Source organism: Protopterus annectens, chromosome 16.part0 (genome assembly GCF_019279795.1).
Source record: "Protopterus annectens isolate FY-2018-M chromosome 16.part0, PAN1.0, whole genome shotgun sequence".
NCBI lineage: Eukaryota > Metazoa > Chordata > Ceratodontiformes > Protopteridae > Protopterus > Protopterus annectens.
This window is the reverse complement of record NC_056750.1, coordinates 200,439,917-200,453,999: the sequence shown is the minus strand read 5'-3', so window position 1 is coordinate 200,453,999 and position 14,083 is coordinate 200,439,917. Positions and strand designations below refer to the sequence as shown.

Here is a 14,083-nt window from a genome sequence, read left to right as displayed (position 1 = left end):
TTGGTACAGTGGAACTGCCTGTTTCTACTGCTGACTCTATAAGAAATTAATTGAAAACATCACCAATAAATAGGTAACGTGCAGTACTGCACGTTGAGTAAGGAGGTCTGGAGGACACTTCCCATACACCCTGCCATCATTGTCATTATGTGCAGAAGTGCAGGGTTCACCTGCTAATAGTAACTGTCATTTGTTTAATGTAATCATTCCATGTCAGCATTTAATTTTGTATGTAAATATATCTTGCTTTTTTTAAACCAAACCTCCTAAACAGAAGAATGTTGCTACTGCAGATGTTGATAACAGCAAGTGTCCACATCACCTCTGATTATTTCACATCATTCACATACCTTCTGTGCCACAGTCATTCCCCATGAATGGAAAGGAGGTATTCCTCATCTGGTATCAAAGGAATAAGTGTTGGTGGCCCCCCCAGTACTGGTAGAGACAATTGCATTTTGCCTCACCTTGGCTCTAGCATGTCTTACCATATCATTTGCCCTGAGTCAATGAGTTGTTTCTTCCACCAACAGAGTTTATATCCATAAAAACTTAATTCCAGGCCTTTGTCCCCTCAGCTTGTTTGGGCCCCCTATCCAAAGAGATGTTTGTCGTACGTTCTAAGGGGTCTATATTAAAAGACCGAAGAGGTGTTTTAGCGAACATCTTGGTCGACACGTAATGAACAAATGCACTAAAGCGCGGATGCTCAAAACAGCGGTTTCTTTCCCTGGGAAAGAAACAGCTAGCACAAACACACACACACACACACACACACACACACACACACACACACACACACACACACACACACACACACTTTAAAACATAACAACGTGGGGGGCTTTGCCCTCACAGCCCCCTAACTAAATAGACCAACTCCAAGATCACACTACAATGAGGAAAGGGGCAAACACACGGGGATGGCCAAGTGATTTCTTTCCCAGGAAAAGAAATTGCTGTTTTGAGCATTCGCTCTGTAGTGCGTTCGCTCATTACATGTCAACCAACAGGTGTTCGCTGAAACACCTCTTCAGCCTTTTAATATAGACCCGTTCTAAGGGCTGTCAGGAAAATGCAGTTTTCCTCATGGCTAAAGTTATCCTTTCTCTGTCTTGATGTCTGATTTTGCATCATTACTGCACCTAAAACAAAAACAATATGACACAATCCTACAAAATAAAAAAAAAAAGTTTGATATAATTATCAGTCAAACAACACAACAATGACAGTGTGCCTGCCATCATCACAGACAAACATAAAAATTAGGTGTCCCAAAAGCCATAAATATATATATATATATATATATATATATATATATATATATATATATATATATATATATATGCAGAGTCTCAAATCCAGCCAAGTAAATTTGTGTTGAACTAATGGTTGCACCATCATGAATGCATTCACAATAGTAAGCCAAGCAGTTTAACAGACCCACTCATCTTCTGCCACTTTCTTGTAGTCATAATCCTGTCAGTTTAATTTAGCAGTGATAATAATGTCACAATAAAGACACATCTTTTGTGCCAACAAAACTTCCTTGACACTTCAGTAGTTCATAATTAAATCACTGCATTTTTACCATTTATACACAATTACTAAATAACAGCAAAGTAGACATCTTTCTCAGAGATCACCATGAAATTTCACTGTTGCTGCTGTAATGAAGTTCCCTTTATAAATAACAGTTTTACAGTATTCACTTGTCAATCTTATCTGTGCATCATATTAGTAAAAAAATATTGCTTCGAGTAAACTCAGTAATCTAAGAGAATTAATCTGCAATAGTTTTGTTAATTATGGGTCACTTTAAAAAGGCAGATGTTTCCTAAACCATTTGGCATCTAACTTAAGTAACAGAAAGTTAAAATGGCAGTGTTAAACTTATTTGCATAAGTTCAAAGTCATGTGTGCATTTTGTATGCAAATTAGGCCATTTTACACATATCTCTATATATCCTAGTAATAAACAAATGTGTACAGAAACGTATCTGTTTAACTAGGCCTTGGACAGTCATGAACGCTCCCTTGGGTACTTGCGAACATTCTGGGGATAGTGCTGGAGTCTGTAGCAGTCCTCAGCAATTCCCAGAAGGATGTAGGAATGCACAAATAACTACAGTTATTCTCTAAGCTGACAATGTTTAGAAAAGACAAAATGGAGTCATATGTATGTGAGTTTGCACAGCCATTAAGCATAAGCCCTGCCCATACAACATCATGTAGCACAGCTTATTACCTCAAACCACTCAGTTTACTAAAAGCTGTTATTGACACACACAAGAACAACCCCCCACCACACACACACAAAAAAGACCCCCCCCACACACACACACACACAAAGACAAACAAACAATAAAAAACATTAATACTAACGCTGTACTGCAGGAGGAATATATAAAGAATTAGTTCCTTGACATTCAGGTGTGATACTCTAAAATGTTAAAAGACACAGCAGGAGCAGTAGTTGTAAGCAAAATAAAAACTGATGATACTTTGAAATATATGCCCCTCCAATTTTTAGAACATCACCCAAACCCTTACTTTTATCTTTATTCAGGGTCATTCCCATTTCCTTTAAACATCCATTATGACAAATCAACACTTCCTTCATCCATATTTTATTCTTAGCACCTCAGTAATATCATCTGCATATGTCAAAACTACTGGAATCACCACTTCCTTTTGAATCTCATATCTAGCATATTTCATTTTTACAAGCTATTTCACGCATTATTCCATTCATTACTAATGCAAACAATATATCATTCATGAGATATCCTTGTCTTATACCACAATTCGTGCATATTTCTTTACTCAGCCACTCATTCACTAAAACGTTTGCTCTGTTATTTCCATATGCTGACATACACACTCTCCTAAGTCTGCTACCTATTCCACACTTTTCCATAATATCCCACAAAGCATCATGTCCTCCTGTATTAAATGTCTTACTAATATCACCTACTGTAAGTTTAACATCTTCACTTTTACTTATATTACCACCCACAATCTCTCAAACCACCAATAATAATTCCTAGAATCCCTTCCCTTTTAAACCATCTGTACTTACTTCCTTGTTGACCTTCATTCGTCCAATCATTCTCCTCTGTATTATTCCCATAAAAATGTATTATTCAAAGCTAAGCTAAAAGAAAATTTCTTGATGGAATATAAATGCTCTTGCTTCAAAGAAAATGGCTAGTTTAAACACCCCATGCTCTAGTCATACATATTTACCTGCACTGCTTCAAGCTATTATCTAAACTGAATGGTATTAGATCTCTGTTTCACCTGTACATATTGTACAGATGTCTAAAGAAATTGCACTATTACTACCTCGTTAACTACTTCATTCTTGTCTTAATATCAAGCATTTATACTTGTGCCCTTGTGGCCCTGTTCATGGCTGAAAAGGGATGGTCAGCCAGCCCACCACCAGGTAATCAAAATGAAATAAATAAATAAGCACACGCTTTTCTTTTAATTTCAGTTGTGTTTCATTTAAAGTCAGTAGTGTGCTATTATTTAAATTTTTTAAATTTAATTAGAACACATTCTTGTGGTAATTTAAAGATCATGTTTAACGGTTCAAAACAACATTTTTATTTTTTTATACAAAAAGTGTTTGCATGCATGTTTATATATGCAAACACTTTTTATACAAAAACACGGTTGTTTCACACCCGATTATAAATAAACTGTTTTTAAAAATTGTTTATGAACACAGAAGACTAAATGTAGTGAGCCATGTTTATGGCATTAATATTCAAGGGAGGGCAGGAGACACTTACATCACAGTTTGTTCCAGCTCTAATTGTCCCGGCCCCCCTTTAAATGAACCTCACCAAACACATAAAGCCATTTGACGACCTTTATTGGATAGTATTGCATAATGAACTTTATGCACACAAAACAACATCAATTATCTTCATCAGTAATGATCTCAGGGCAGCGTACCTACTCACCCTGGATGAATATACCTCAGGGCAGCGTACCTACTCACCCTGTTACCTCCTCCACTCGGGCAGCGTACCTACTCACCCACCACACTTAAATATGCAGCGTACCTGCTCACCTCCTGACAAAACAACCATTAACCAATGAATTCTCCTTTATTCAAATATCATCCAACAGCTCACTTACTCCCCTTGCAATGCATAACCACCTTCTTTAGAGGAGGAACAGAAGAGGACAATCCTGTCCCTCTTCTCCACCTTAAACTTCCAAAATCTTCATTCAAAATCAAAAAAGGGAGGGTGGGAGGGCCACCAACTCACGCCAAAATGTACCTACTTCCCCCTAAGCCATACCACTTAACCCTATTATAATATAAGTCCCTCCCTCCCCTACATCCCTTCCCTTAACCTCTCCCTTTCTCTTTAACTCTTTAACCACTACACTCCAATTCCACTATCTAATCTACCTATAAAGACTCCCATTAACTTCTGACAGCTATACCCCCCTTAACCCTGCTCGTAGGACCGGGACAACTTAGTTTGTCTCAAACTACATTTGTCCTGCCCCCCCCCTTTAAATAAACCACACCAAACACATAAAGCCATTTGACGACCTTTATTAAATATTGTATAATGAACTTTATGCACACAAAACAACATCAATTATCTTCATCAGTAACAATCTCAGGGCAGAGTACCTACTCACCCTGGATGAATATACCTCAGGGCAGTGTACCTACTCACCCTGTTACCTCCTCCACCGGGGCAGCGTACCTACTCACCCACCACACTTAAATAGGCAGCGTACCTGCTCACCTCCTGACAAAACAACCATTAACCAATGAATTCTTCTTTATTCAATATCATCCAACAGCTCACTTACTCCCCTTGCAATGCATAACCACCTTCCTTAGAGGGAGAACAGAAGAGGACAATTCTGTCCCTCTTCTCAACCACCAGCCTGATCCCCAGGCTGTTCCTCCTTCTAAACCCTAACCTCAACCATACCCTCTAAAAATAGCTTCAAATGCAGATTAAACAAATCCAATCCCACCTCGTTCAAATGCACCCCATACGTTCAATACCAGCCCTCCTCTCCATCCCCCAAATCTCTATGTTCAACAGTATGCATTCCCAAAATTCTTAATTGCCTAGCCAGTCTCTGATTGACGAACCTCCTAACCCTTTCAATCGCCCTATAACTATAAGCATTCCTCCAACACAAATGAGGAACCAACTCTGACAAAACAATTTCCATACTAGGGTACAATCTCTGCAATCTCAACAAGTCCTGTAGAATAATATGTACTAGTCGATTCTTAGAGAGAATCCCCAGATCATTGCCCCCCAAATGAATTACTAATATATGAGGAAACCCCACCCTCAACTTAACCTTCTCAAATTCATGCAGCAACCTATCCCATCTAAGACCCCTAACCCCGTACCAAGTCACTGACCACCCTAAATGTGATAAACCCAAATGTTTCCCATCCTCCCTGACTAATGCATGCTTCTCTGCCCAGTGGATATACGAATTCAAAAAGAGTGAGCTGCAAACCTATCCATTGGAAATCCCATGCAACGTAAAGCCTACCTAACCAAACATATGAATCTACTACTTGACACCACCTTCCCATCCACTGAGCAAAAAAATTAACTCATCTACACTCCCCATCCTCCTCCTCTTGAATTTTTTGGCCCACATTACTGGGCAAAGGCTAGGATTTCTTTCAGACTTAATCACCACCATGAATCCCTTATCCAATTGATCTGTCTTACTCTTCCTTAATGCAATAGTAACCTCTCCTTCACCTATGATAACATCCTTCCAACATAACAAACCTAACAGTTCAGAAACACAGAAGGCACCAAAATATAGCCATGTACACAGCATGCCCCCACATGAAATAATCCAAAGTCCCACCTTGTAATAACACTAACCCTTTCAACAAAACTTTCAATACCACCCTCATAAGTGGCCATCAAATATTCATACATTCCACCACCACTCTCCCCCAACCCCTCGACATCCGCCCTACTGTCCAGGACTTTGTAAAATCTGGCAACCCCGCTAACTTTGCGAAAATGATAATAGCAGCCAAATCCACCTTGACCGTCTGTAAAGCCTTACCTATCCCACAAGCAAGAGCTACATATCGGGAAAATAATTCCTCCAACCACACCCCTTCCTCTTCTGGCAACTGCAAAACAAACTAATTAAAATCAGAAAGAGCCCTACCGTAAGCCTTCCTCATAGAAGGAGCCCAAGAATGCCGCACCAACCTCCTGGCTACCACGACACAAGGTTGCAAACCTCCTCCATCAGGGTTTCTGGCACTTCCCCCGCCCGTGGAGCCAACCCTCAAAACCTGCAAAACTGAAATTGGGACAGGCTATTACCAATATCATTCTTTACACCAGGCATGTGCACTCCCGTAGAGGAAACATTTATTAACAGGCTCTGCGAAACCAATTTACGTAATACCAACAACAACAATCCCAACTTAGCCATCTTTCTCTGTAATACCTTCAACACCACCATATTGTCAGATTGAAAAACTACTCGCTTGTCCCTTAAATGCTCCTTCCACACCACGGGAGCTGCCCATATAGGCATCAACTCTAGGAAGGCCATATCATGCCTCTGTTCCTCATTCCAGTCCCAAGGCCATTCAGCTGCAAACCACCGACCCCCAAAATAGGCCCCCATACCGGCGCCCCCAGCTGCATCTGTAAACAACTGAAGTTCCTCCTGTGCCACCCAGTCAGACTGCCAGAAAGAAATCCCATTAAATTGTTGCTAAAACCTGTCCCTCAACACCAAGTCCTCCTGCACCAGTTTGGTCACCCCAACCCAATGGTGTTTACTCTGGCCCCCTTTCAACATAAAAGCCACCGACCTACAAAAGGGGTGCCCTGGGTGCACAGCTCGACAGGCAAAATTCAAAAGCCCCAACAACTCCATGACCGAATAAGTAACTTATCCTTACCCAGCACCAAATGTATAGCCATTTAAAGCCTCTCTATCTTATCCTCGGGTAGATAAAGCAGTCCCCACTCCGCGTCTACAGTCAATCCCAGAAATTGTAATGCCCTCACCAGACCTTCCATCTTATGCTGAGCCAAAGGCACCCCCAACTCCTCGCACATGCTCATAAACTCCCGCAACCCCTCCTGTGCTCCTGCCCTTCCTTCGCCCACCTGCAGAAAATCATCTAAATAATGCACTGCCTTTTGCGTTCCCACTCACTGCTGCCATACACAATGTAATACCGTACTGAACTTCTAAAAGGTCGCACATGTCACTGAACAACCCATAGGCATAGCTTTATCAAAGTAGTACTTATCACCTACCCTCATCCCCAGTAATGGACAGTCTTCACTCCTAATAGGCAGCAAGCGAAAGGCAGACTCAGTGTCAACTTTAACCAGCCATGGCTCCCAAAATTCCCTAATCACCTTCACAGCATCATACAATGATGCATAATGCACCCTGACCTCCTCGTCCACAATAAATTCATTCACTGAATTCCCTTCCGGATGTGACAAGTGATGTATCAATCTGAATTCCCTCACTTGTTTCTTCAGCACTAACCCCAAGGGCGACACCTTGTAACTACTTTAAAGGTGGACTGTCAAAAGGACCCAATAAATACCCCGCCCAACACTCCTTCTACACCAAAACCTCCAAAATGTCCTCTTTACCTTGCACTGATCACAGGTTCTTACAACCACCCACCCCCTACCACAGTGGACTTAATAGGAAACCTCCGCTGAAACCCTTGTAATATCTCATTCTTGATCACAAGGGCAGGAAACCGCAGAAGCATACCCCACAGGACCTCCCACCTTAATGGGGAACAGCGTCCCTTCCCCTATTGCCTCTAAAGAGCCCAAGTCCCTGGGACTCATACAAATTACCAACTCTTTAACCACTACACTCCAATCCCACTATTTAACCTACCTATAAAGACTCCCATTAACTTCTGACAGCTATACCCCCCATTACCCCCTGCTCGTGGGACCAGGACAACTTAGTTTTTCCCAAACTACATTTATGATGGATTAGCATAGTCATTAGTTTTTGCCAAACTGTTACTTTAACAATTTGTCAATTACATAACTATTACTTCAACGATTTGTCAGTTGCGTAACTAATTACCAATTACTCTACACTAATCCAGTATAATTAGTGCTGGAACCCAGAGTGACATAATTGTCCCCTGCCCTCTCATGAATATTAATACTGTAAACATAGCTCACTGTGTTTAGTCTTCTGCATTTGGAAGCAATCTTTGAAACTTTATATTTTTTTAAAGGCCACAAGACACACTTTTCACACAAAAAAAGTGTTTGTATGCTCATAAAGATGCATGTGAACATTTATTTTGTTTGAAAAGAAAAGCACGTTTTACCTTTAAACATGATCTATAAAACTTTTAATGACGCCACATTATCACTGTATTCTATTAACACTTTAATAAAAATTCTAAGAGTGTATTTGAATCTGATATATGCTTCTATAGATAAAGTTTTCTGTATCCTGTCATCTTTTGCCAGAGGCTTTGGATAGCTACAAGAATAACTTTAGAAAAGCGATGAAACCACATTCAATGAAAAAAAATAACCAAAAACTGCTTTTCAGAGAAAGAGTACCTCTAGCTCACACCATTTGTATTTTTTATGACCTACAGTGGAGGAAATGTTTAACTCGAGTCTACAGATTGTACAGGCTCTTTTGAGCAGGCTGCACAAAGCCAATATCATATTTGAAGAGTAATCTTGTAGATGGAGGGCGTGGCCAGGATGTACATTGAGTAGCAGCTTTTCCTTTCAGCTCTACCTCTTCAGAATTTCTATGACAGAATTTTTTGAAATATAATTATCCAAATTGCAGTTTTTGATATATTTCAACTTATCTAAGCATCTACTTGGATAATATATAAAAACATTCTTATTTTTTTTTTATTTTTTCCTGTCAAAAATACTTGTGACAGTTTTCTATTACCAGATTACAATATGAGCTCCTCAAAATCTTCTCATCAGGCAACTACAATTAGGAAAGAACTTCAAGCTTTATTAATAAACATTCAAGAACTATCATCTAAAATTGACAGAATGGACATGAAGATAGATAGCTTCAAGGAAAAATGTACACAACAAATGGAAACCTTACATGAAGATCTTAAACAACAGAAAAGACAGATTACAGGGACAGAAACATCTCTAAATGATATGGACAGTAGGATTCAAGAAGATGAACATAATATAGAATTTCTTTTAAAACAGAATACCTTCCTTCAAACAAAAATAGATGATCTAGAAATAGATCACGCAAAATCAATATTAGGATCTTTGGGCTACCAGATAATATTGAAGAAAATAACATGGTGAAATTCTTAACTTCATGGCTTCCTGAAATTTTAGAGCACCCTGAAGCTCTCCTATGGAACTGAAAGAGCCCATAGATCATTTGTTTCTTCCAAGAATAGTAAAAGCAACTCTACAAAATCTGTCATAGTAAGATTTTTATCTTCACATGACAAGGAAATGGTTTTAAACAGCCTGGGCTAAAACATCAAATTAAAGACAACATTATTTGTTTCAATAATGATTATTCTTCATCAGCCTCACAGCAAGAGGTTCTCCAGTTCGATCATCGGCTGGGTGCTTTCTGTGCGGAGTCTACATGTCCTCCCTGTGGTCGCATGAATTTCCTCCGGTTTCCTCCCACATCCCAAAGACATGCTGTAGGTGGATTGGATACTCTAAATTGGCCCTAGGTGTGAGTGCATGTATGTGTGTGCCTTCCATGGAAGGTATGGTGACGAGCTGACAACTCAACACCATAAAACCCCACTGCCAATCATGAGCAGACAGGCGATCTGCTGTGGCAACCCCTAACAGTGAAAAGCCGAAAGAAGAAGAAGAAAAAGTACTTGCCAAAATAAAGCAGTTTCTACCACTGCTTAATAGGTTCATAGGTGTGTACTAGGCTAATGGCCCTGGAGCCTCTATGAGCCTAGCCCATAGGATTACCCTGGGATCGTGCCACCTGACCTTAGTTCCCATTGCCTCTGTCGAGTATAGCCACTGGCATGATCCCAGGGGTGAATTTTCTGTTTCCCATCCACTCATCAAATTACTCTTAAAGAAGGCCAGTGAGGTGCTCTGTTTGACATGTATGGGAAGTCTATTCCATAGCATGGGCAGTCTCTGGGTTATGAACCTGTCCCTCCAGCATGTTCTGTTGATTGTGGTAATGAGGCTGAAGTCTCTGGAGTGTGTGGTGCAGAAGGATTGGGATTTCTTTAGATGTAGCATTTCAAACAGAGCTGGGTCAGACATGGCTTTGTAAGTCAAGCAGAGATCGCCTCTAAGGAGGCGATATGAGACAGAGAATAGTTGGAGTTTTTTGAGTCTTTGAGTGTTTAAGGCCTAGGATCCTCTTTGTGAGGTACTTTTGTGGCCTCTCAAGTTGTTGCAGGTGTCTAGTAAGGTACATGCCAAATGGAGCATTGTACTTGATGATTGGTCAAATGAGGGAAGAATAGAGGGAGACAATGATCTCTTTCTTCCTGGATGCAAAACCCTTAGTAATGAGATGTGCCACATAGAAGGACTTTCTGACCACAGTGGCAATGTGGTGGTCAAAAGAGAGGTTGCTGTCAACCTGTGTTCCCAGATCTCTTATAACACCTTCTGTGTTCAGTAGACTGCCATCAGTGTGGTAATTCATGGGAACTAGTTTTTTCCCAAGGGGATGACGACACATTTTTTGGCATTGAGCTTAAGGCCATGGTTCTGACACCAGTCGTTGGTCTCAGTGAGGCCTTTCTGTAGGATGTCAACATCACTTGGGGAGTTAATAATGGCTCCCAACTTGCAATCGTCTGTGACCTTTGTCAGCCAGAGTCCCTTCCTGTTGGCCTGGACTTCTGAAAAGTAGATACCAGACAGGAGAGGACCCAGGACCGATCCCTGTGGGACTCTACTCGTGACTGGTCAGCAGTCTGACTTGGTGTCAGCTACTTTCACACTGTGGGTTCTATTTGTGAGCCTGTTTGCAAACCACCTAGTGATATAGGGGTTGATGCCTAGCTTAGTGAGTTTTTCTATGATTCCTGAGTGGGGAATCATATCTAAGGCCTTGGCCAGATCAAGGTAGGCTGTATGAACCACCTTGCCTTCATCCACAGCTCTGTTGACTGACTCAAAGAAGTTGACCAAGTTGAGCAGGCATGATCTACCCTTCACAAAACCAAACTATGTCGGATCCAGAGTTTGGAGATTCCCTAAATCTTTGTTTATTAGGTCCATGATGATGTGTTCCATAGCTTTGCATATCAGACTTGTCAAGCTAATGGGGTGATAGTTCCCAGTGTCTGTAGTTGCTCCTCCTTTGTGGAGAAGGATGACTGTAGCAGTGCACCATGAATTAGGGACAAAGCCTGAGGTTAGGCTATGACTGAACAGGGCACCCAGGTTCCCATAGAAGCTGTATTCTTGGGCTTGGACAGTGCTGTTTTAACCTGTGCATCAGTAATACTGGGTGCCTGGCAATCTACTGGTATTGTGATTGGTCCTTTGGGGGGTGGAGAGAGGTAAAGTTGGCACTGAATCTGTCAGACAATATATTGGCTATATCTTTTGGCTCTCTATAGGAGGTACCATTGTGCAGTAGCTCAGAGCAAATCTGGGTATTGCTGTGGATATTCTTTACATAACTAAAGAAGTACTTGTGGTTGTCTTTACTATCTGCTGCAATTCTGTTTTCATAGCTAGCTTTAGAGGATTTGATGAGGGATCTCAACTTTTTGTTGAAGCTGATAAGGGAGTTTTTCCAGTCTTGGGACTTCACCTTATTCTGCATCAGTTTCATCCTTCTGTTGTAGAGTTTGTTTATGGCAAGGGACCACCAGTCTGGCTTCCTTTTTTTTGGAGGAGAGTGTCTTGGTTCTATTGGGTATGGCAAGATCCATGCATTTGTGTAAGTGTTCGTACAGTGCATTGGTGTATGATTCGGCAGTCATGCAACTATTCTCCATTTGCATGGGTGCCGTGACATTAGCCACCTCTGTTTTTTTAGGAGCCCAAAGTTAGCTTTGGAGAATTTTTTTATGGTGGTTACCTTTGTTGGGGGGGGGGGGAGGTTGGAGGGGTGTGTATTTCCAAGGTGATTAGTTTGTGGTCAGATTTAATCAGGGAGGAGTTGACTATTGGTGTAGAGCAGTGGTCACCCATGTTGGTAATGAACAGATCAAGGACATTGCTTCCTGTAGTGGGGGTAAGAACGAGCTAGTCCAGGGCATTGGAATTAATGAATTCCAGGAAACGATGGGCAAGTGTATTGGTACATGAGTAGTTTTCCCAGTAAATGGAGGGGTAGTTGAAGTCGCCCAGTATGAGAGTGTTAGGTTGGTCCCTAATATTCTCCAGGGTGCTTAGGAATTTGGAGTGTGAGTCTTGGAACATGGTTGGGGACCTATAGCAGGCTACGGCCCGAATTGCTGTCTTACCCAATGTTAGCTGCACCTGAAGTATCTCTGATGCATTATGTTGGGTTACCAGTCTGAAGGTGTGCGCATCCTTTATGAATATGTAAACACCACCACCTTTGGAGCTTCGGTCCAAGTTCTGGGGCCAAAAGGTGTGGAATGAGTTATAGCCTGGTAGTGCAGGAGTGCTTTCTGCTGCCTTGAACCAGGTCTCTGTTACAGCACAGATGTCAATGTTCTCCATTTTAAGGAGGGATTCGAGTGAGTGCATTTTGAGATTTAGACTTCTAGCATTGAGCAGCATGAACCTCAGATTGCATTTGTTTGTAGCTGTTACAATGGTAATTTGGTGTTTGGAACACCGCCTAAAAAAGGCACCATAAGGATGGTAAGAGCCTTGGCCAGCATCCGGAAGCCCAGGGGTGACAGATGCAGGCCATCTTTGACAAAGCATCGACGTCAATCAGTCATGTCATCCCAGGCAGACAGATACTGGATCCCCCTAGAATGACACCAGTAACCCAGCCAACTGTTGAAATCAATCACCTTCCGCCTGTACTGTGGCATCATTCTGGGTGACAGTAGGATGCTGCTCAGGGCCAGCGTCACACCTGCCTGGGCTACATAATCCAACAGCCCCTCCATGTCTCCTTTCACGCAGTCCAGGGAGGTATGTCTCAGGTCATCCACACTCACATGTACAATGACAGAGTCATATCTGTACCCATTGTTGAGGGACCCGAGTGCATGCATTATGTGGCAGATCCTGGCACCTGACAGGCAGCTGACTGTTACCCTCTCCCTACTCAACCCAGTGAGTGGGACATCAGTGCGCCTCACTATCGAGTCACCTATTACTAGTGTGCTGGGCATGCTGTTTTGCCTTAGGGGCTTTGGATGAGTGGCACATTGTTTAGGAGAGTTATTTGTCTCGTAATTAGTGTTGTGCTGTGGTGGTCGAGTGCGTTTCTGCCTTGGAGGTCTCTGCTGTTAGGGTAGATTTTTATTGAGAGCCTCCATGAAGGTGAGTGTGTGGTTTGTGTTTTTATATGAAGGCAGTGCTGGTGTGTGTTCTGGTGGGCTGTGTGTTCCATGTGGTGTGGTGCAAGTGTTGACCTTCTCCTCTTGACCAGCTGTTCCGGTCCTGGCTGGAGAGTGCGTGGCTTCCAATTTGGATATATAAGTGCATCTCTCGCAAGTCTGAGTGTTGGGAGGTAAGAGGAGAGGGTTGTTGGCGTTCATGAGGCAGTTGCGACACTGCCTCAGGATGCCCAAGTTCACCAGGTTAATAGGAGAAAGCACAGGAAATTGACTTTTAGACATGCCTGGAGGGATGAGCATTAATAATAAGTACTGGAGCTGTTTCCTTGTAGAATGTTTAGTGCTGGTAGCACTTTTGTGTGCTACAATAATTGCTACATGAAGTCTGGTATATTAACGTGCTAGACTAATAAGCTACTAAAAGTGCAGGAAAGGAGTGAACTAGCAGATCTAAGGGAAGAATTGAAGAGCAGACTTTGGCACCTCTCAGAAGCTTATAAACAGTCCTGGATACAGCAAATCTGTATCTGGACTAGACTAGTTACAGGAAAGGTGGGAAACAAGTGCAATGTGGGC

General features: G+C 41.8%; 1 protein-coding gene across 1 annotated transcript in view; it reads right to left on the bottom strand.

Moving 5' to 3' along the window:
• The window catches only part of FA2H (fatty acid 2-hydroxylase), a 688,749-nt gene that overhangs the window by 608,731 nt on the left and 65,935 nt on the right, over positions 1–14,083 (bottom strand). The gene's annotated exons all lie outside the window — the stretch shown is intronic.